The following is a 23,563-nucleotide window of genomic DNA, read 5'->3' on the forward strand; positions in this document are numbered from 1 at the left end:
CCCCTTGACCAGTCCGTCCTCCCCGGACTGACCTATCTCCTCCCTAACTCCCCACCGACTCTCACCTTTTACTGGCTCCATCCCTGCCTCTTTAACTTGTCTGTCTCCTGTCCTCCTACCTTCTCTATCCATCTTCGATCTGCCTCCCCCTATCTCCCTATTTATTTCAGAACCCTCTTTCCCTCCCCCATTTCTGATGAAGGGTCTAGGCCCAAAACGTCAGCCTTCCTGCTCCTCTGATGCTGCTTGGCCTGCTGTGTTCATCCAGCTCCACACCTTCTTACCTTGGATTCTCCAGCATCTGCAGTTCCTATTATCTCTGATACAATTTTAACCACCTGCTCTGCCTTCCTGCTTTTTTTTCTGCCTTTTGGTCACCCATTCCCTTTCTCCCTCAGCAGTCATAATCTGCGGTGTGACTAATTTGCTGAATGTGCTATCCAAGACTTACACTTCTTGCATGTGTAGGAGTCAAGGACATCAGCCGCATGCCTGTGCTCCCACATTGAACAAGAGGAACATAACGTGGGCCTGGGATCTCCTGCCATTTTTACTCTTCAGCTTAACGTAGTGCTACTATGATATCGAATACCAGATAAATGAAATGAAAAAAATTTGTACCAAATCACACTATTTACCAGCCCGTGATTTTTAAAAAAAAGGCAAAACACTTCCTTTATTAACACACACCAGAGTCTTTTTTCGGGTCAGAGGACAAGGGCAGGTGGTAGACACTACACGTGTAATGTCTCGGGTTTAGTCATTGCCCAAATATATCAGTTCACACACGTTCCGAGAGCGTAATTTGACCACCTCCACTCAGCTCTTCTGCCAAAATGAAGAACTTGCCTACCGGCAGCCCCGGGTCCTCACTCTCACTGCTCCTGCTGCTGCTGCTGCAAAAAAGGAGGCTGCTGATTGCATGTATGGTATGCTTTTAACTGGGAAACTTACCTCCTGGCAGGCCCCTCATCTTGGAGAAGCTATAAAAACTCGGGTTTTTTTTCTGGAGTGGCCAATGCTACATGGAGACTTGATAGAAGTCAGTAAAATTATGAGATGCATAGATAGGGTTGATGGTTGGTATCTTTTTCTCAGTTGAGATATCTAATACAGAGGGCATGCATTTAAGGCAAGAGGGGACAAGTTCAAAGGAGATGTGACGAGCATGTTTATTTTTACACAGAGTCATAGGAGTTTGGAACATGTTGCCGGGGTGGTGGTGGAGGCAGCTGTGATAGGGGCATTTAAGGGACTTTTAGATAAGCACGTGAATATTTGAAGAATGGATGGATGTGGCCCACAGGCAAGCAGAAGGGGTTAGTTTAATTTGACGTCATGTTCAGCATAACATCTTGGGCCAAATGGCCTGTTTCTGTGTTGTGCACTTCTATGTTCTGTGTTTGACCTATGGGTGTTCCAGAAATGATTCCTCAGAAAGATGAGGATAACTACGCGAATGGACTAAACTGTGATTGGTGGAATACATTGAGAATATGAGTGCACTTGTTCACTTTGGTAGAAGAAAATGCAAGCAAGTGGCATTGAGGTAGAAGATCGGACGTGATCTATTGAATATTGGAGTAGGCTCGATGAACTGAACGATCTCTTGCTCCTACTCAGGAATGGTAATGGAAATGTCTGGGGCACTGATAGTAAGCCATGATTCCATGAATATAACATGCTGCTTGGCTAGTATGTTAAATGGCTCTCTCAGTTTTGGCACAAATCTCCCTTGTGGGGAGGTGATAGCCTTGTGGTATCATTACTGGACCATTAATCCAGAGAGCTAGATAATGTTCTGGGAACCCTGGTTCAAATCCCACTACAGCAATGAATTTGAATTCATTTAAAAACAAATCTGGAATTAAGAATCTAATGATGACCATGAATCCATTGTCAATTGTCAGAAAAATCGAACTGGCTCACTAATGTCCTTTAGGGAGGGAAACCGCCATCCATACCTGGTCAGGCCTACGTGTGACTCCAGACTCTCAGCATGTGGCTAACTCTCAACCTCCCTCTGGGCATTTAGGGTGGGCTATAAATGCTGCCACCTTATCAGGTAAGAATGGTAGATTTCCTTTCTTCAAGGACATTAATGTTTATATTTCATTTTTATAATTAATTAGATCTTAAAAGAAGTGGTATGGATAGGTTATAAGTTTATATAAATATCATTTTGGAATTCCGTTAGGTATGCCTACCCAGCTACTAGTTACTTATTGCATCATGTTTAATATTTAGTGATACTAACACACTGTTGAAGTCAAATCTTCTCTCACACTCAACAACTTCTCTTTTGACTCCTCCCACTTCCTACAGACTAAGGGGGTGGCCATGGGCACCCGCATGGGCCCCAGCTATGCCTGCCTCTTTGTAGGTTACGTGGAACAGTCCCTCTTCCGCACCTACACAGGCCCCAAACCCCACCTCTTCCTCCGTTACATTGATGACTGTATCGGCGCCGCCTCTTGCTCCCCAGAGGAGCTCGAACAGTTCATCCAATTCACCAACACCTTCCACCCCAACCTTCAGTTCACCTGGGCCATCTCCAGCACATCCCTCACCTTCCTGGACCTCTCAGTCTCCATCTCAGGCAACCAGCTTGTAACTGATGTCCATTTCAAGCCCACCGACTCCCACAGCTACCTAGAATACACCTCCTCCCACCCACCCTCCTGCAAAAATTCCATCCCCTATTCCCAATTCCTCCGCCTCCGCCGCATCTGCTCCCACGATAAGACATTCCACTCCCGCACATCCCAGATGTCCAAGTTCTTTAAGGACCGCAACTTTCCCCCCACAGTGATCGAGAACGCCCTTGACCGCGTCTCCCGCATTTCCCGCGACACATCCCTCACACCCCGCCCCCGCCACAACCGCCCCAAGTGGATCCCCCTCGTTCTCACACACCACCCTACCAACCTCCGGATACAACGCATTATTCTCCGACACTTCCGCCATTTACAATCCGACCCCACCACCCAAGACATTTTTCCATCCCCTCCCCTGTCTGCCTTCCGGAGAGACCACTCTCTCCGTGACTCCCTTGTTCGCTCCACACTGCCCTCCAACCCCACCACACCCGGCACCTTCCCCTGCAACCGCAGGAAATGCTACACTTGTCCCCACATCTCCTCCCTCACCCCCATCCCAGGCCCCAAGATGACATTCCACATTAAGCAGAGGTTCACCTGCACATCTGCCAATGTGGTATACTGCATCCACTGTACCCGGTGCGGCTACCTCTACATTGGGGAAACCAAGCGGAGGCTTGGGGACCGCTTTGCAGAACACCTCCGCTCAGTTCGCAACAAACAACTGCACCTCCCAGTCGCAAACCATTTCCACTCCCCCTCCCATTCTCTAGATGACATGTCCATCATGGGCCTCCTGCACTGCCACAATGATGCCACCCGAAGGTTGCAGGAACAGCAACTCATATTCCGCCTGGGAACCCTGCAGCCATATGGTATCAATGTGGACTTCACCAGTTTCAAAATCTCCCCTTCCCCCACTGCATCCCTAAACCAGCCCAGTTCATCCCCTCCCCCCACTGCACCACACAACCAGCCCAGCTCTTCCCCCCCACCCACTGCATCCCAAAACCAGTCCAACCTGTCTCTGCCTCCCTAACCGGTTCTTCCTCTCACCCATCCCTTCCTCCCACCCCAAGCCGCACCCCCAGCTACCTACTAACCTCATCCCACCTCCTTGACCTGTCCGTCTTCCCTGGACTGACCTATCCCCTCCCTACCTCCCCACCTACACCCTCTCCACCTATCTTCTTTACTCTCCATCTTCGGTCCGCCTCCCCCTCTCTCCCTATTTATTCCAGTTCCCTCCCCCCATCCCCCTCTCTGATGAAGGGTCTAGGCCCGAAACGTCAGCTTTTGTGCTCCTGAGATGCTGCTTGGCCTGCTGTGTTCATCCAGCCTCACATTTTATCAACCTGTCTCTGCCTCCCTAACCAGTTCTTCCTCTCACCCATCCCTTCCTCCCACCCCAAGCCGCACCCCCAGCTACCAACTAACCTCATCCCACCTCCTTGACCTATCCGTCTTCCCTGGACTGACCTATCCCCTCCCTACCTCCCCACCTACACTCTCTCCACCTATCTTCTTTACTCTCCATCTTCGGTCCGCCTCCCCCTCTCTCCCTATTTATTCCAGTTCCCTCCCCCCATACCCCTCTCTGATGAAGGGTCTAGGCCCGAAACGTCAGCTTTTGTGCTCCTGAGATGCTGCTTGGCCTGCTGTGTTCATCCAGCCTCACATTTTATTATCTTGGAATCTCCAGCATCTGCAGTTCCCATTATCTCTATCGTTGAAGTCAAATACTTGGTTAAAAGCATTGCTCTTACAATTCTAATATTGTTAAAATGAAAATTTTGTTATAGAAGATCAGAAATTAACCTGTTGTTGGTCTTTGTTGCATTTGACTTTTCTGGAATGACTAATTTGTTTGATAGGTCTGTCCAACTGGTAATTTGAGGATATTTTATGTAGTGAATGCAGTGGTCTCCAGTTACTTTGCAGACAAGTGATAGCAGAACGTACTTGATTTGTTAATTGTCTCTCCACTTTGCATGTGCTGTTTCAAACAGTTTTGATCTCCCAAAAATTGGTGCTTCGAACAAATAAAGAAAAAGTTGTTTGTGCTTTTTTTCTTTACAGAAAAAGGAAACAATCAATTTCTACCACTTTCCCTAACTGTGGGTGTGTCAGTCTCAGTCACTTTCCATCCTTTATTAATCCTGTGCATTTTAGTGATTGTGAGAAATCAATAAACAAATTGCATTGGGACTGTTTTCAATGCTGCCATGCATGAATAAACTTATACAGTTACATGTCCTTGCTGGGAGACCCATTGATACATTTTGTGAGCATGAAGGCACTTCTTGTTTCTTGTGCATGCATTATATAGAAAACACTTTTGTGTAACTGCTTTGAATATATACCTTCTCAACATGTATGATTTAGAAGGGGTGGACGCTAGGAAGTTGTTTCCGTTAGGCGGGGAGACTAGGACCCATGGGCACAGCCTTAAAATTAGAGGGGGTAAATTTAAAACTGAAATGAGATGACATTTCTTCAACCAGAGAGTGGTGGGCTTGTGGAATTCATTGCCGCAGTGCAGTGGAGTCCGGGACGTTGGATGCCTTCAAGGCAGAGATCGACAAATTCTTGATCTCAAAAGGAATCAAGGGCTTCGGGGAGAGTGCAGGGAAGTGGTGTTAAAATGCCCATCGGCCATGATTTAAATGGCGGAGTGGACTTGATGGGCTGAATGGCCTTACTTCCACTCGTATGTCTTATGGTCTTATGAGCAAATGGGACTTAATTCAAATTTCTGCACATCCAGCTAGAGCATGACTGTCCAACCAGGTGGATATAGACTGAAAATCATGGTGCTTTCCGTTGAATCTCAATGCCATCTTGCCTTCAGTGAGTGTTACTGTTCTGTTTGTAAGCCTTTGAGTTTATTTTCTACGTTATCAGGTAGATGCTAGTGGTGGAACTATACTGGGTAGCTTGGTGAGGGATGCAGCTAATCCTGAAGCACAGGTGTTCAGTGCTGTTGCCGTGATGTTGTCAGCACCCGTAGCCTTCAGCTGTTTCTTGATCTTACATGGAGTGAATCAAATTGGCTGAATACTGATGTCTGTGATGCCAGAGACTTTGAGGAGGAGGAGTCCATTGTCTTGCAGCACACTGTACAAATTGTAATGTCTCATGACATTTTTTGCCCCTGAGTGGGGTTCTTTGATTTTTCCCTTGCATTCTATGCTGACGTATTAGCAATGTAACTTTATGAATGTGAAAATGAGAGCGGCCAACTAACTACCTGCAGTGATGGGCCACTGTTGTTTTTGTGTTTGAGAAGCTCCAGCAATTCAAAGCTACGAATAGCACCCACTGCAGACAGTGTTCAGAAAAGTGACCATTTAAGACTGCTGATGCCAAGACCACATTTGAGTTGCTAAGCAACGATATGGTCATCGGAGGCTGCACATTCCTTTTGTTCTGAATTTGGCTTTAGGCACCAGGATTTGTGGTTTGAGACTTGCATATTATGCAGAGAGCAGTTGCTCATGATTGGAGCGGAGTGACATTAACAATTTATAAGGTGCTAATTGTAATTGAATGGTAAAACCATGCATCAGATGTTCATTGTAGGAGAACAAAAGTGGACCTGGGGCAAAAAGCAGTGTTGCTGTTTGTTTACTGGTTGAATAACTTGGGATTAGGTCGATGCATGTGTGGAATATTGAAAGGCTACTGTTCACAAGCTGGGTTTTTTGCTGATGGAAGTGAAATTTGGCCACAATTGAGAAAAGAAACTGTGTTCTTCCAAGTAAGTTAGCTCATTAACTAATCTGCCAGCATGGATTTTATTAATTAGCCAGTTCTATTCTTCCACTCAAATTGAAGAATGAAATTCCTGGCAATAATCAAAGCTTTTAAGTAAAAAGCATCAATGTATCAGGAGGAGGAGCCTTTTCATTTTAAATGGCTGCATACCTTGTTGATTGGCTTTGCATACAGATCACGGGCGCAGCCTTTGCTGCTGAGCTAAGGGAAGCTCCTGGTTGCAGTGAGATGTAATTTTCTGCTGATTGGCTATTACTGTCTCTCATGCCTTGTGGCATAGTGAGCTGCTCCTTCAGGCCTCTGGGCAGCTCCTTTTTCCATGGCAACTTGGGCCGATGGTTCCAGCAGAGAAGAAATCCGTGTTCTTTCTGAACATGCCTTTCCAGTCAAAGTGAAATGCTTACATGATTGTATCCCTCTGCTCTGCTGTATGTCCACAAAAAGTAATGGTGATATCACAGCTGCAAGGAATGTGAAATGGAAAACACTTTCCATTTCATAGAAAACCCATGAAGATGTGAGAGTAACCAAAGCTTCAAATGTGTTGAAAAGGTAAATTAGTTACACATTACAGTTGCATATTGGAGTTAAGTGTGTGCTGCTGTTACTGTAGTGAACAGGGCTACCCATCTCTTTTACCGTCTGTCATGTCAAAAAAAATCAAAATTTAAGATATCTCATTTCCTGTGATGTTGTACAAGCTATGTAATATGAAACGTAATTACTTGGGCATTGTGTCGATTATTCAATCATTACAAATAAAATTAAACAATAAACTCATTTATTTGTATCAGAGGGGAAACTAAAGTTCAAGCAAATGTTAAAGCAGCCGTTGAGATCATGAAGTAATAAACGGATCTTTCAGCTTTGAATAAGTAAAAATTACTAGTGATTTTTTTTTTCCTTATGGCTTGTCATTTACAAGCTGGAAGAGCAATGTAACTATTGAGGAATAGCTGTAAAATTCTTCGGGAAATTTGAGGCATTTCTTTTTACCAACTTTGTTAGGTGACTTTAGGGAGTATTGTAACTTGACTACCTGCACTTATTTTTGAATTTGTTTTCACATGTGTTAACACCTCTCTGTTTGGTAGTGATGTGCAGGCTGCACCTTTCCAACTGTGTTTGTGTGTTTTCTTCTCCTAAATGAGAACTTGTTTCTAATACATTGGTATTTAAATGAATTGTAATGCCAAAGATCACAGTGTTACGTTTTGTTTATTGTTGCCCATCATTGGTATAACGTGCTGGAAATCAAACAAAGCAATTCTTGGAGTCATCATAATAGTTAAAGATTTTTAAAAAGTATGCAAAATTCCCCAATTTTCCCCTCTTTTTGACCCAGGTTGACAGAGAGCACAGTCTAGGTTTTTCTACTTAGTGAGAATTACTATTTGAAAAAAAAATTCTAGTTACAGATAAGCGATTGAGTTGTCAGCATAGAACACTACTAGTTGAATTTCTAACCCCCTTATAAAACTCCCTTCACTCATGTGTACAGATACAAAATGAATGGGTATTATGGACAGAGGGAAGGACCGAGAATGGTCTCTGTCCCAGGGGTTTGCTGAGATGATCCTTTAGGTTTGTCACGACCTGCTGTTCTTGAATCTTCCTTCTCCAGGTAGTTTCACTTGCTTGCGGAAAGTACAGAGTAACTGGTACTCAATTGATGAAGTCCCTGACAGTTTAAACAACTGATGAGTGAAATATAATAGCTGTCATTAGGCTTGTGATGCATTTTATTGCAGAAGAAAGGACGACACCTTCCTTTCTAGAAGTCCTATGGCTTCTGACTAAATAATCTCACTCATAAGCTGTTTGACTACATGGGAGCCAATCCCATTGTTGTTGAGAGGCAGAGGCCCTTGGACATCAATTACTGGTCACCTCCCAGAGGCCAATCAGCTACTTTTTGCCAGCTGAGTTTCCCTTTCTACATGCTCCCTGACTGTAGCCCGTCTGTAGCCTTTCCCCCCCACTGCTTGAACAAGCAGCAGTGTAAACAGCGCTTATAGAGTCATAGAATCCCTACTGTGTGGAATATAGGCCATTTGGCCTGTCATGTCCACAGCAATTCTCTTGACAATCGTCTCTCCCAGACCCACCCCATCCCTCTGGAGATAGAGTCGGTTGTTTGGGAGTGCTGTTTGTTGTGCAGACTGAAAACAAAATTTTCCCAATATTGAACAAGTTTTAATTAACCATAAACATTTGGAATGTCTTGGATGCAAGGCAATAAAACACTTTGAAGTTAATCAAGGCTAGGATTTTATTAATGATTTACAGTGTCCCTTTTAGATCATGCACTCCATTCTGGAATGAATTGTGTTTGGATTTGATAAAATGAATCGAAACCAATTGGACAAGCTAATCCACCTAGCCTGCATGTCCCTGGACACTATGAACAATTTAGCATGACCAATCTACCTAACCTGTACATCCTTGGACTCCTGGAGGAGACCATGGCCCCTGGAGGAAACCCACACAGACATGGGGAGCATGAACAAATGCCACAAGTCGCCCAAGGCTGTAATTGAACTCGGGTCCCGGGTGCTGTGAGGCAGTGGTGCTTAAGACTGAGCCACCGTGCTGCCCTGGCAAGCGTCAGGTAACTTGCTTTCAAAAATTGCAGCAATCCCTTCAGTAGTCCTTGATTTTGAAAATGGTCCTTTTCTAATTTTATTCCACAATCAAAAACAACAGAAAAATTCTCAACTCCTGATCACCGCCCCATGTTTAGTTTGATTTTTGATTTTCTCATTTTGTGTAGAGGAAGGGAGATGGATGTGAAGATGAGTAAATATTTATCATTCATTCCCAAACAATGTAACATTTATTTTAACAAGTTTCACTGAAATAACAAAATACCAACTTGAATTTAACTTTGTTCCTCATTTTTCGGTTGAGATGCTGAGTCAAGTGAATAAAGAAGACCTACTAGCACTATTTTGAAGAAAACTTGGGCGGTTTACCCAGTATCTTGCTAATGTTTATGCTTCAGTCATATCACTAAAACAGATCACTGGTCATTATCACATTGCTGTTTGTGAGAGCTTGTTGTGCACAGATTGATTACCATGTTTAATGATGACAATAACTACATTTCAAAGTGCGTTTTAGGCAGTCAAACACTTTGAGATGTTATATGGTGATAAAAGACCCTTTACAAATAGCAATTTTTTTTTAAAGAAATGAAGGCCTAGTAAAGAGAATATTTACCAGGATGTGAGAGATAATGGGAACTGCAGATGCTGGAGATTCCAAGATAATAAAATGTGAGGCTGGATGAACACAGCAGGCCAAGCAGCATCTCAGGAGCACAAAAGCTGACGTTTCGGGCCTAGACCCTCTCTGATGAAGGGTCTAGGCCCGAAACATCAGCTTTTGTGCTCCTGAGATGCTGCTTGGCCTGCTGTGTTCATCCAGCCTCACATTTTATTATCTTATTTACCAGGATGTTCCTGGTCTGGAGGATTTCAGTAATAGGGAGAGTTTAGATAAAGTCTTATTGTTTTCACTGGAAAGATGAAGGCTGAGGGGCGACCTGGTAGAGGTCTGCAAAATTATGGGAAGCATAAATAGGATGTTTGGCCAGAAGCTCTTTCCCAGGGTGGAAAGGTCAACTACAAGAGGGCCCATTTTTCACAGTGAGAGGGGGAAAGTTTAGGAGAGAAGTGCTGGAAAAAGTTTTAACACAGAGCGAGGTGGGCGCTTGGAATGCATTGCCAGTGGAGGTGGTGGAATGAGACACGTAAGCAACGTCTAAGGCATACCTTGTTAGCCACGTGAACGTGAGGGGAACAGAGGGATATAAAGAGGGATAGGAATGGCATATGGGCACTAAGGATTAGGAATTGGTATAGGCTTGGTGGGCCAATGGGCCTGTTCCTGTGCTGTGCTGTATTGTAAATTAACATTTGACTAAAGTATGTGGCTAATATATAATTAGATAATGTGCTCTTGCTTTGTTCAATTTTCAGACTGTAAATTTGTGTAAAGTCTCAATCTTCCATGGAGCGAAGGGAAATGGTGACTGAGTGGTAATGTCACTGGCCTAGTAATCCAGAGCTCCAACCTGTTTTTCTAGATAAGCATTCAAATCTGACCATGGCAGATAGTGGAATTTGAATTTTTAAAAAATTTGTCTTCGTGGTGACTATGTATCCTTTACCAATTGTCATAAAGCCCCAGCTGGTTCACTAATTTCCTGTAGAGGAGAAAATCTGCCATCCTTCCCTGTTCTGGTCAACATGTAACTGCAGACCCAGAGGAATGTGGTTGAGTCTTACCTACTTTCTGGGCAGTTATGGATAGGCGATAATAGCTGGCTTAGCCAGCAACATCTACATGCCATGAAAGAATAAGGAAACAAAGGCAATTAATTACTGAAGTTGCACGACACATTAGCAAGACTTTGAGAAAAGTAAAGCAAGCACCAGGCTTTGTTCCCAGAGGGGCAGAATTTAAAAGTAGGGAGATTATACAATATCTATATCTACCCTTGGTTAGTGTACATTAAGAGAACTGGCTGCCATATTATGAGCACTGGAGGGGCTGCAGAGAAAAGTTGCAAGGATGATACTAGAAATACATGGATATATATGGTCATTGGAAGACTCAACTGGATGGGTTTCTTGGGGGAAAAAAAAGACTCAGGTGTGACATATGAGGGCTTTAAAATTGTGAAAGGCTTTGGTAGAGCTTTGCCTGTCTAGAGAGTGTCAATATAAGATATCGAGAACTAAATCTAATAGGCAACTTAAAAACAAAACCTCTTTATCCAAAAAATGGTGAAAACATTGAATTCATTATCACAGGGGTTTGTTGAAGTGGATAACATAAATTCATTTAAGGATAAGCTGGAAGCTAAAATGAGGGAGAAGATGATAATAATAGAATAAATAGTTTTAATTAGCAAAGATCGGTTAATAATTGAATGGATATGAAACAGTGGAATGAATTAGTTCAGCCGAATGGCCAGTTTTCATGCTCTGTATCTTGAATAGTCCTTAAAAGTTTTAGCCAAGGTTTGTAGTTCGGGTTGTGGGTGAGATTGTTGACTTACTTGCCGAGCTGGCTTGTTTTGGTTCAGATGTTTTGTCACCATACTAGGCGACATCATCAGTCAGTTCTGCGGCAAAGCTTCATCACAGGCCTCACTGACGTTACCCAGCACGGTGATGAAACATTTGAACGAGAGCAAGTCAATAACCTCAATTGTGTCGTCCTGTGTAATTCATATGGGAAGGCAATGGCCTAGTGGTATTATTGCGAGACTGTTTATCGAGAACAAAAACAAGTTGCTGGAAAAGCTCAGCAGGTCTGGCAGCATCTGCGGAGGAGAAAAAAAAAGTTAATGTTTTGGGTCTGGTGACCCTTCCTCAGAACTGACGATGGCTGGGAAAATGTCACTTTACAGGCAGAAAATAGGGACGTGGATGGGGTAGGGAGTAAACGATAGGATAGAGCCCAAAGAGAGAGAACGACGCTTGGACAGACAAAGGAGTTGCTAACCATCAGACTGGGAGGGTGAGCAGTTGTTAATGGCTACTGTTAGTGACAAACAACAGGGGGTGTGTAGTGGCAGACTATGTGGTAACAAGGCCTGGTGAGTGGGGTGGGGGGCTGGGACATGGGGGAGTTTAGGCCCTAAAATTATTGAACTCAGTAGTGAGTCTGGAGGGCTGTAGAGTCCCCAAGTGGAAAATGAGGCGTCGTTCCTCCAGCTTGCGTTGGGCTTCACTGGAATACTGTGTAGCAAGCCGGAGACAGAAATATTGGCCTGGGAGCAAGGCAGTGCATTGAAGTGGCAGGCAATGGGTAGTTCAGGGTCTTCTTTTTTTTGCAAGTAGAATGTAGATGTTCTGTGAAGCGGTCACCAAGTCTGCACTTCATTTCCCCAGCATAGAGGAGATCACATTGGTGAGCAGTGAATGCAGTAGACTAGATTCTGGGAAGTACAGGTGAAGTGTTGCTTCACCTGGAAGTATGTTTGGGCCCGTGGATACTGGGTCGGGAGGATGTAAATGGGCAGGTGTTGCACCTTCACCGGTTACAGGAGAAGGTGTTGGTGGTGAAGGAGGTATGGACCAGGGTGTCCCAGAGGGAACAGTCCCTGCAGAAGGCAGAGAAGGCAAGGGAGGGGGAATATGTGTCTGGTGGTGGCATCCTGCTGGATGCGGCAAAAATGGCATCTGACGATCTTCTGGATGTGGATACTGGTGGAATAGTAGGTGGGGATAAGGGGGGACCCTATCGCTGTTGCAGGAGGGAAGAGAAGGGGTGAGGGCAGAAGTGCGGGAGATGGGTTGGACCTGATTGAGGGCCCTGTCAACACCGAAGCTGGCGAATCCTAAGAAAGAATGTGGACATTTCGGAGGTTCCCTTGTCAAATTTGGCCTCATCCGAACATGTGGGATGGAGCCTTTACAGGAAGTGGGGTGTGAGGACGTATAGCCCAGGTAGCTGTGGCAGTCGGTGGGTTTGTAATGGATACTAGTGTCCAGTCTGTCCCCAGAAATGGAAACACAAATGCCAGGGAAGGGAAGGGAGGAGTCAGAGATAGACCAGGTGAAAGTGAGGGCAGGGTGGAAATTGGAGGTGAAATTGTAGAAGTGTTAATCCAGAAATCCAGGTAATGATCTGGGGACCTGAGTTTGAACCCTGCCATGGTAGATGATGGCATTTGAATTCTATAAAAATCTGCGATAAAGAGTCTAATGATAACCACAGAATCCATTGTCAATTGTCAGGAAAAACTCACGTGGAAATCTGCTATCCTTACCTGGACTGGCCTACATGTAACTGCACACCCAAAGCAATATGGTAGACTCTTAACTGCCCTCTGGACATTTAGGGATGGGCAATAAATGCTGGCCCATCCAGCAAGGTTCTCATCCTGTGAATGAACTGACAAAAATTAATATTTTTGACAGTCAAGAAATGAGTTTTCCTTGAATTCGTAGGAAGTAAAAGGCTTCACTATCATAAAGATAAGCTGCAATTCATGGATTCAGTTTTGCTCCAGTTCAGTGAAGTGATCTAAAGGTTATTTTGATCAATGTGTTGGACAGGCAATAGCACATGGCCAAATTGGACTTGAATCCAGATTTAACATGGGCGCTCTGAAAGATTCCTTGTTCATTAATCCTAAACTAATCCAAGCATAGTGGGAGCTACTTTAAGAGATTTAGAAGAAATCTAAAATAATCAGCACTTCATGTTAGTCTTAGTTACAGGGTTATAGTCATACAGAACTGAAACAGATCCTTCAAACCAACTAATTAATGCCAACCAAGTTTCCCAAACTAAACCAATCCCACTATTCTGCATTTGGCCCACATTGCCATATCTCTCTAAAGCCTTCCTAGTTATGTCCCTGTCCAGATTTCTTTTAAATGTTGCATGTGTACTTGCATCTACCACTTCCTCTGACAGGTCATTCTACATACAACAACTGTGTGTGAAAATGTTGTCTCTCAGGTCCCTTTTTAAAATATTGCTCCTCTCACCTTAAAAATATTCCTGTAGTTTTGAACTCACCCACCCTTATGAAAAGGCCTATGCTATTCACCTTATCTATGCCCTTCGTGATTTTATAAACCTCTAAAAGGTCACCCCTCTACCTCCTATGCTTCAGGGAAAAAAGTCCCAACCCCTCCAGTTCCAGCAACATTCTGGTAAATCTTTTTCTGAACCCTCTTCAGTTGAATAATTTCCTTCTTCTAGCAGGGCAACCAGAACTGTACACAATGCTCCAGAAGTGTCCTCACAGTGCCCTGTCCAACCTTAACATATTGTCCCGATTTCTATGCGCAATGGTTTGCATAAACTCATGGAATCTTGTGGAAATTCCAGGCACATGTCAGATCCTGCGCAGGCTGGTATTTGGGTGTATGTCTGTAATGCTTGAGGAAGTGCAAACTGAGAATTGGTATGTCTCCATAAGACACTGGGTTGTTTGTAACTTGAGATTCTGAACTATTTAAGACAAAAATTTGAAGAAGTACATGGCTAACACCTCATTTCCATTCAAAGAGGCATTGAGCACCGTAGACTGTGAGACTAATAGAATTCAGAAACGCATTTCACTTCGTAGTGAGTTTGTGCTACTGAATTTCTCCCAGTTCCATCATCTTTAATGATAGTTGGAACTGTTGCGGCCTGTTGGATTATCGTGTCCTGTGCTGCAGAAGAGGCCTTGATGCTCTTCCCCATATTCATGATCTAGCCCTCATGTCTATACATGCATGAGCCTTGCAGCTAAATCTGCAAATTTGTTTCTGAACATAGAAGAGACTTGCCTTATTGATTTTGATTCATTTTATCGAATCCAAACACAATTCATTCCAGAATGGAGCACATGATCTAAAAAGGACACTGTAAATCCTTAATAAAATCCTAGCCTTGATCAAGTTCAAGTGTTTTATTGCCTTGTATCCAAAACATTCCAAATGCTTTTGGTTAATTAAAACTTGTTCAATATTGGGTAAACTTTGCTTTCAGTCTGTGCAACAAACAGCATTCCCAAGCAACCAACTATATCCCTGTCATGGACAACAGCCAGACATTAAAATAAAGGCAGATTGTTGTGGATGCTAACATTCTGAAACAAAAACCAAGTATCCTGGAGAAACTCTGCGGGTCTGGCATAAATTGGGAGAGAAACAGAATTAACATTTTGAGGCCAATAAGACTTTTCATTAGAATAAGGTTCCCTTTGTACCACAACATTCTGTGCACTCTCTTCCTTTGAAATAATATTCTGCTTTTACTTTCTTCCTGCCAAAGTGGACAAATTCAAACTTTTCACATTTATATTCTATCCACCAAACTTTTAGAATCCCTACAGTGCAGCAAAAGGCTATTTGGCCCATTGAGCCTGCTCCAACTCTCTGAGAAGCATTAAACACAGACCCAGTTCCCGTACCCTTTCCCTGTAACTCTGCATTTATTGTGGCCAGTCCTCCTAATCTGCACAGGAAACAAGAGCACCCGGAGGAAACCAATGTAGGCATGAGGAGAACATGCAAACTCCACATACAGTCGCCCAAGGCTGGAATTGAACCCAGTGCTGTGCTAACCACCGTGCAGCCTATATCTCAAAATCTCATTTTTCCTCCTAAACCAAACATTTGGTCCCTTCATCTGCCGTTAATGTAGGTTGTAAACAGTTGAGATTCTTGCCTTGATTCTTGAAACGCTGCAGTAGTTATAGTTTGAGTGATAATGGGAACTGCAGATGCTGGAGAATCCAAGATAATAAAATGTGAGGCTGGATGAACACAGCAGGCCCAGCAGCATCTCAGGAGCACAAAAGTTGACGTTTCGGGCCTAGACCCTTCATCAGAGAGGGGGATGGGGTGAGGGTTCTGGAATAAATAGGGAGAGAAGGGGAGGCGGACCGAAGATGGAGAGAAAAGAAGATAGGTGGAGAGGAGAGTATAGGTGGGGAGGTAGGGAGGGGATAGGTCAGTCCAGGGAAGATGGACAGGTCAAGGAGGTGGGATGAGGTTAGTAGGTAGGAGATGGAGATGCGGCTTGGGGTGGGAGGAAGGGATGGGTGAGAGGAAGAACAGGTTAGGGAGGCAGAGACAGGTTGGACTGGTTTTGGGATGCAGTGGGTGGAGGGGAAGAGCTGGGCTGGTTGTTATAGTTTGCCCATCTTTAAAATGACTCTTTATTCACGTATCTCAGTATCCTAATAGTAAATCAGCTCTATATCTGTGCAATATTTCTCCTAGCTGTGATTTTTCGAATAGTTCTCTGTTGTTTTTTCCTTGCTTTTCTGTTATTCTTAGGACTTGCTGGTATCTTCTACTGTGAAGACAAATACAAAATACTTTTTCAGTCTCTGCCATTTCCTTGTTTCCAATTAAGGTCTTATCCTGTCTTTTTTTTATATGCCCGTAGAATATGTTACTGTCTGTTTTTATATTTCTTGCTACTTTTCTCTTGCACTCCAACTCATCACTTTTTGTTATGTTCTGTGCCACCTTTCATTGGTTTCTACACTTATCTCAATCATCTGGTCTACCATTAATGTGCAGCATTGTACATCTTTTCTTTCATTTTGGTACCATCCTTAATTTTGTTAGTTAGCCTGAGATGGCGCATCCTCATATAGGCTTCCTATCTCATGCAATAAATCCTTATTGGGAGTTAGAAAGATATTTTTCAATATCTGCTTGCACTTTTTTAACCATCTTACCTTTTTACCTACTTCTCAGTCTGCATTTAGCAACTGTAACACTTTCCCTTTGTAATTACCTTTATTTAAGTGTAGAGCAACAGTTGCAAAGCTAAATTTCTGATGTGAAACTGAATGAGACATTTGTGTGTGTGTGTGTGTGTGTGTGTGTGTGTGTGTGTGTGTGTGTGTGTGTGTGTGTGTGTGAGAGAGAGACAGAGAGAGAGAGACCCACTTTACCAGTTTGTGTACTGTTAAGTAGTGAATTCTTTATTATAAAGTCATTCATTAATTACATCTCATTACATAATACCAGGTGTAAAGTAGTCTATTCTACAGCACTTTCCATTTTTATTTCAGATTTCCAGCATCTGCAGTATTTTGATTTTCGTAAAATATCCAATCTTATTGGAGTATATTTCTTACAGGCCCCATAATCTTTTGATTTTGCTTTTTAATTGAGTGCCTACAAACCACCCCCATCAGTGACTTCCTTTTTTTTAATCTGTCAAAAATTATTCTGCATGTTGATCTTCTGAACCAAGATCATTTTCTGTTGTATCCACCCTTTATTATCAGAGCTGCCCTTCCTCCTTTTCCTATCTCCCTGTCTTTAGAAATGTTAGACACCCTTACATCTTCAATTCCCAACTTTGGTCACATTGTGTTCTGCTTTCTAACTTAACTCTTTTCTAATTAGCAGGACTTCTTTCATTGTCATACTTATGTTGTTGGTGCTGTCTGAATTCTGCTCCCACTCTTAAGTTCCTATCCAGCCCTGAGGAGATGTCCTTATCCACTCCTTTGGAAAAGGCCAGCGCCCTACCACCCACGTTGCTACATCAGATCCGCTCACTGATTTCCCAGGTTTAAGTACTCAGTCTCCAATTGCAACTTCTTGTGAAATGCTCTATGAGTATATCAACGTGCTGATTTGTGATGCAAAGACATATTCTGTGGATACTCAATTTGCAGATTCAGTACACATGTTGACAGTTACTTGATGTACACAAGTTGTGTCTCATATACTTTGTGTATACTTCTGCTTCTAAGCAGTGTGTATTTTATTTTCTGCAGTTTGGTCTCAGAACAAAGGTCAAGGCGCTACTGTATTCTGAACTGGAATCTGAGTAGATGTTCCAAATTTATTCTCTATTTTTGAAAAGAAACAGACTTGCCAAAAACATCAGAGATTCTAAGAACTGCTGATGCTGGAGTCTGAGATAACACAGTGTGGAGCTGGAGGAACACAGCGGAGCAGGAAAGCTGTTGTTTCAGGTCAGGGTCCTTCATTTCTGAAGAAGGGTCCCAGTCCAAAATGTCAGCTGTCCTGCACCTCTAATGCTGCCTGGCCTGCTGTGTTCCTCGAGCTCCACACTGTGTTATCTTTGTTGCCAAGATCATGCAAGTTTCACCAGAGTGAGATTGAGAAATGTTTGAACTGTATTTTGAGAATTGTGAAATTGCAGTTGAAGCTAATTGAAATAATGGTAAGCATGAGCCTAGACTCCATTGTTTTGTGTGGCACTGCCACATTCTGAAAATGAGCAAAGTTGTATTCCATCACAATCTATAACTTTTGGGCCAGCACAGGAGATGAACTCTGTCCCAATGAAATGTGCAAGAAGCATGCTAGGAACAACACCAAGCATACTTAAAAGCTACAACATTTGTCAGCTATAGACAGGATTAAGTGATCCCACATCATAATGGATCAGATCCAAGTTCTGCAGCCTCCCACATCAACCCATGAATAGAGATGGACAGTTGAGCAATTAGCTTCACAAATAATCTGAATTCCATCACAGCACATCAGTGCTAGAGACAAGGCTGAAGCATTTATATCCACCATCATTGAGAAGTCCATTCAATGACAGATGCCAGTATTTGGCCAATTCAATTCACTCTACATGATATCAGGCAACAGCTGGAGGTACTTGTTACTGTCAAGGTTGTGTACCTTCACAACATGCTTGCTCTAATACTGAAGATGTATGTTCCAGAACTTGCTGCAGCCTTAGCCAAGCTGTTCTGGAAGTTACAACACTGGCATCAACTTGACCATGTGGAAAATTGACCAGGTATGCTCTGTACTCAAAAAGGACAAATCCAACTCAGATAATTTCCACCCATCTATATACATTTAATGATCAGTAAAATAATGCAAGGGTTTGCTGAAGATGATATCAAACAGCACTTGCTTAGGAATCTCCTGTTTTCACTGACGCTCAGTTCGGGTGCCACAAGGCCACTCAGCTGTTGATCTTATTACTGCTTTGGTTCAAACATGAACAAAAAAGCACAATTCCAGAGTTGAACTGACGGTGACAGCTCTTGACATCAAAGCAGTATATGACTGAGTGTGGCATCATGGAGTCCTATCAAAACTGGAATCAATGGAAATCAAGGAGAAAACTGTACACTGGTCAGAGTCACTCCAAGCACAAAGGAAGACAGTTGTGTTGGAAGTCAGTCATCCCAGCCACAGGACATCTCTGCAGGAGTTTCTCAGGGTAGTGCCGTAGGCCCAGACATCTTCAACTGGTTCATCGATGACGATAATTCTGCCGTAAGATCAGAAGTGGAGATGTTCACTGATGATTGCACAATGTTCAGCACCATTCACCACTCCTCAGATACTGAAGCAGTGCATGTTCAAGTGCAGCAAAACCTGGACAATACCCAGTTTGGGCTGAAAAGTGGCAAGTAACATTCATGGCATGCAAATGCAGGACAATGCCCACATTAAGAAGGAGAAAATCTAATCATTACCCCTTGACATTCAGCGCATTACCATTGCGGAATCCTGCCACGATCAACATCCCGACGCTACCATTAACCAGACTCTGAATTAGAATCGCCATAGAAATACAGTGGCTGTAACAGCAGGTCAGAAGCTGGGAATACTGTAGCATGTAACCCACCTCCTAATTCTGCAAAGCCTGTCCACTATCTATGAGGCACAAGGCGGGAGTGTGGTGGAATATTTTCTACTTGCCTGGATGAATGAGCCCCAACTACACTCAGGAAGCTTGACAACAGCCAGCACAAAGCAGCCTGTTTCATTAGTACCACATCCACAAACATTCAGCCCTCACATCGCCACCAAAGCACATTAGCAGCAGTGTGTGCCGTTGACAAGACACAGCGGAGAAATTCAAAAAGACTCCTTAAACAGCATCTTTCAAACCAATAATCACTACCATCTAGAAGGACAAGGGTAGCAGATACTTAAAAATACCACCAACTACAGATTTCTTTCTAAGCCATTCACCATCCTGATTTGGAACTATATCACTTCTTCACTGTCAGTGGATTAAAACCTGACAGTGCTGTCTCACTAACAGCACTGGATGTACTTACATGAGATGATGGTGATCTTCTTTCTTGAACCATTGCAGCCCATTTCAAGAACATCTAGAGATGGACAATAAATGCTGCTGTAGCCAACAATACCCTTATCACCTGAGTCCATTTTAATATTTGGTCTATCTCCTGCCAACACACTTTGAGTAGGAAATCGAAGCTGTTTATGCCATCGCTGTGCACAAATACCACACTGGAACCAGACTAGGAACTAATGCACCCATTTTTTTACTGCCTCTCCCTATTTGTGCCACTGTCCACCCTCCTGTATGATCCCCTTTGCATTGGCTAAAGTCTTTACTGCTGGCTGCCTGCCTCACTGCTCTCTCCATCGTCCTACTGCTGGTTCTCACACCTCGTCAACTTCCCATGGGTACACACTCCATAGCAAAAGTGACAGAGGCACTGAGGCAGCTTGCATGGTTAAGAGGCTAAGATTAATTTGGGTTGCTCCTTTGGATGGGAGCTTCCCATAATTGTGTTAGACGACAAGCTTGCACTTTGTAATGGGAGATTGTGCCCTACATACTTTAGATTTAACAACGCAAGCAGCAGCAGTCTCAAACCGACAGTTGGTGACCTGCTATGGACAGATGGGAGGTAGGGCAGATGTGCTGAGTTTGGGGGAAAGCTGCTGTGCGTGGTCCAGGGATGGGGCCACCGTGCTCAAGTTAATGTCCCATGCCAGGAGCAGCGCCTTGTGATTTCTGTCCCACTTTGCAGTAACTGCATTAAATGTGAGTGAACTGCATGGTGTGTGAGTACAGCCCATGTGATCACACTGACAGCAAACACAGCCTTTAAAATTAAATGAGAAAGCACTACTTCTGCAGAATAATTTGTGATCTCTCATATCTTAATGACGACATCACTAGGACCCAAAGCTAAGAGAGAGACCCCAAGAACTGCTTTTGCTTGTGCAATAACTGAATTGCATTGTTGACATAGTCTGCACCAGTAGACTAGAATAGAATCCCTGAAGTGTGAAAACAGGCCCTTTGGCTCCACAGGTCCACAACCGAGCCTCAGACCATCCCACCCAGACCCACCCCTTATAACTCCCTAACCTACACATCCCTGAACACTATGGGCAATTTAACATAGTGAATCCACTTAGCCTGCATGTCTTTAGACTGTGGGAGGAGGCTGGAGCACCCAGAGAAAACTTATACGTGGGGGGAAAATGTGTAAACTCCACACAGACACTTGCCCGAGGGTGGAATCAAACCCAGGACCCTGACACTGTGGGGCAGCAGTGCTAACCACTGAGCTACTGTGCCGCCCAAAACTGCTGTGTGTATGGGCAGGATGTGATTTCAGCTCAGTTTGTTGGTTACTCAAAGAATCCCTACAATGTAGAAACAGGCTATTTGGCCCATTGAGTCCACACTGACCCTCCAAAAACCATCTCCACCCAGATACACCCCCAACCCTATCTCTGTAACCTTGCATTTCCCAAGGCCAATCCATCTAGCCCGCACATTCATAGACACTATGGGCAATTTAGCATGGCCAATCCACCCTAACTATCATATCTTTGGACTGTGGGAGGAAACTGGAGCAAACCGACACAGACACTGGGAGAATGTGCAAAATCCACAGAGACGGACGCCTGAAAGTGGAATTGAACCGGAGTCCCTGGTGCTGTGACGGAACAGTGTTACCCACTGAGTCACCAAGTTACGCTATTGAGTTAACTGTCTCCTATTAATATAAGTTGGCCACCTCAATTGCCGGATGTTTCTCTTGCCCAAGAATAGACACTGGAAGTGAGTACTGCCCAATGAGTGGACTGTTCCCTTGTTTACAATTTTGCACTTCGTGCATGGAAGGTCTGTTGTGACATTTGAGATCCTGTGCTAGATTGTGACCTTATTCTCCATCTGTTGGTTGATCTCTCAACATTTTAACTCATTTTGAAAATGTCTCAAGTTATTGAAATCTTGATGGAACGGTATTCCAAGCTACACTGAAAATTGGCACAGTCTATTCCAAATGTTCATGTAAATTTGCCGTGATGGCCAATGCTAGCGTCTTTCCAATCCCATATGTCAGTTCAACATCAGACCTGCTTTTATAATGGAATTAAGGGTTTAATATTTAATTAAAACCAGTGAAAATTACCAAAGATCTCATCAGTGTTTTGATATTTTTCTGAGAACTCCATTGTTTCTTGCATTGTATAAGAAAACCATAATAGGGCGTAGAGATTTAATCTATAGTCCCTCTTATAATTGTGGGTTCTTTTGAAATTTGGGACTGAAACTGTGAAATTTTTTCTTAATCTTGTTAACACATAATGCACTTTCATTCAATACAATTGTGCCAGTGACTTCAAGGGTAAAACTTGTTTCTTTTTGTGGGGCTGAAGGCTCTTGCTCTGTAACATTCATTAGTCAGACCGAAATATTTGTGTTTCTAATAGATGAAACATTTGATTGAAACAGTTGAACCGACCTTATACGGTTATAGACTACAAAATGTATAGAATGGACGTCAAAGCAGCATGTCATCTTAGCAACAAGCCATTGTGCTAATTCGGTTAATCGCTATCATTCATTCTATCAGAAGACAATTGTAAGACCACTTACATGCTATGCTGTGGAGATATTCTGCCTTTTAATATCAACAGTGTTCCTGTGTAGAACTGTTGAGCAGATACTATAGTGTGATCGGTCAAATCAGGAGTGATGACCCCCAAGTTGCATTTGTATTTCTCAAATGGCTATGATAATTGCTGAAACTGTGAGTAAGCCACTGAAGCACCGTCTTGACTGTGGTTAATGAAAGATGAGACAGCATCTGGGAAGAAGAATAAGCCTTTTTTAATATTGAAGAGCTTCCTGTAAAAAAAAGATATCATTTAGTTTTAATTTAATCATTTAAATGTAGTTCGGTGACTCTGAGATCATAATGAAATCAGAAGATAGCTTCTAGCCACTTAATACAAGCTATAAACTATAACTGGAATTCTTGGCAGTGAGATCATTAATATTGCCGTTCTATTATTGACAATTTGTCAAGCAAAGCTTTTGAAGGATTAAAAACTAGCTACCTGTTGTGAGCATTGTGTTCACATAGGGTGAGGGTTATGCAGCAGAGCTTTCTGAATGTGGCTGAATCTGCATCAGTTGAGTCAAATAGATTGGCAATGTCCTCACATCATGTTTCTCCATTTGGCCTAAAGGCCAAGAAGAGCAGCAGGCAACTGAAGTGTTTGTGTTTGTATGACCTGCTCTTGTTACATGTATGTGTCAGTTGAAGAATAGCAGCTTAGGACCATAAGACATAGGAGTGGAAGTAAGGCCATTCGGCCCATCGAGTCCACTCCGCCATTTAAATCATGGCTGATGGGCATTTCAACTCCACTTCCCTGCATTCCCCCGTAGCCCTTGATTCCTTCTGGGATCAAGAATTTGTTGATCTCTGCCTTGAAGGCATCTAACATCCTGGCCTCCACTGTGCTCCGTGGCAATGAATTCCACAAACCCACCACTCTCTGGCTGAAGAAATGTCTCCTCATTTCTGTTTTAAATTTACCCCCTCAAATTTTAAGGCTGTGCCCACGGGTCCTAGTCTCCCCGCCTAACAGAAACAACTTCCCAGCGTCCACCCCTTCTAAACCATA

General features: G+C 43.3%; 1 protein-coding gene across 11 annotated transcripts in view; it reads left to right on the forward strand.

The window, feature by feature from the left end:
* Nucleotides 1-23,563, forward strand: part of LOC125464019 (membrane-associated phosphatidylinositol transfer protein 2) — a 427,235-nt gene that overhangs the window by 169,877 nt on the left and 233,795 nt on the right. Inside the window, exon 1 of one of the 11 annotated variants that reach the window (XM_059654855.1) lies at nt 6,686-6,929. The exons of the other annotated variants lie outside the window; for them this stretch is intronic. The gene's annotated coding sequence lies outside the window, so the exon portion shown is untranslated. Of the gene's footprint in view, nt 1-6,685; nt 6,930-23,563 lie in introns of those variants that run through there. 11 annotated transcript variants of the gene reach the window in all.

Source organism: Stegostoma tigrinum, chromosome 26, assembly GCF_030684315.1.
Source record: "Stegostoma tigrinum isolate sSteTig4 chromosome 26, sSteTig4.hap1, whole genome shotgun sequence".
NCBI lineage: Eukaryota > Metazoa > Chordata > Chondrichthyes > Orectolobiformes > Stegostomatidae > Stegostoma > Stegostoma tigrinum.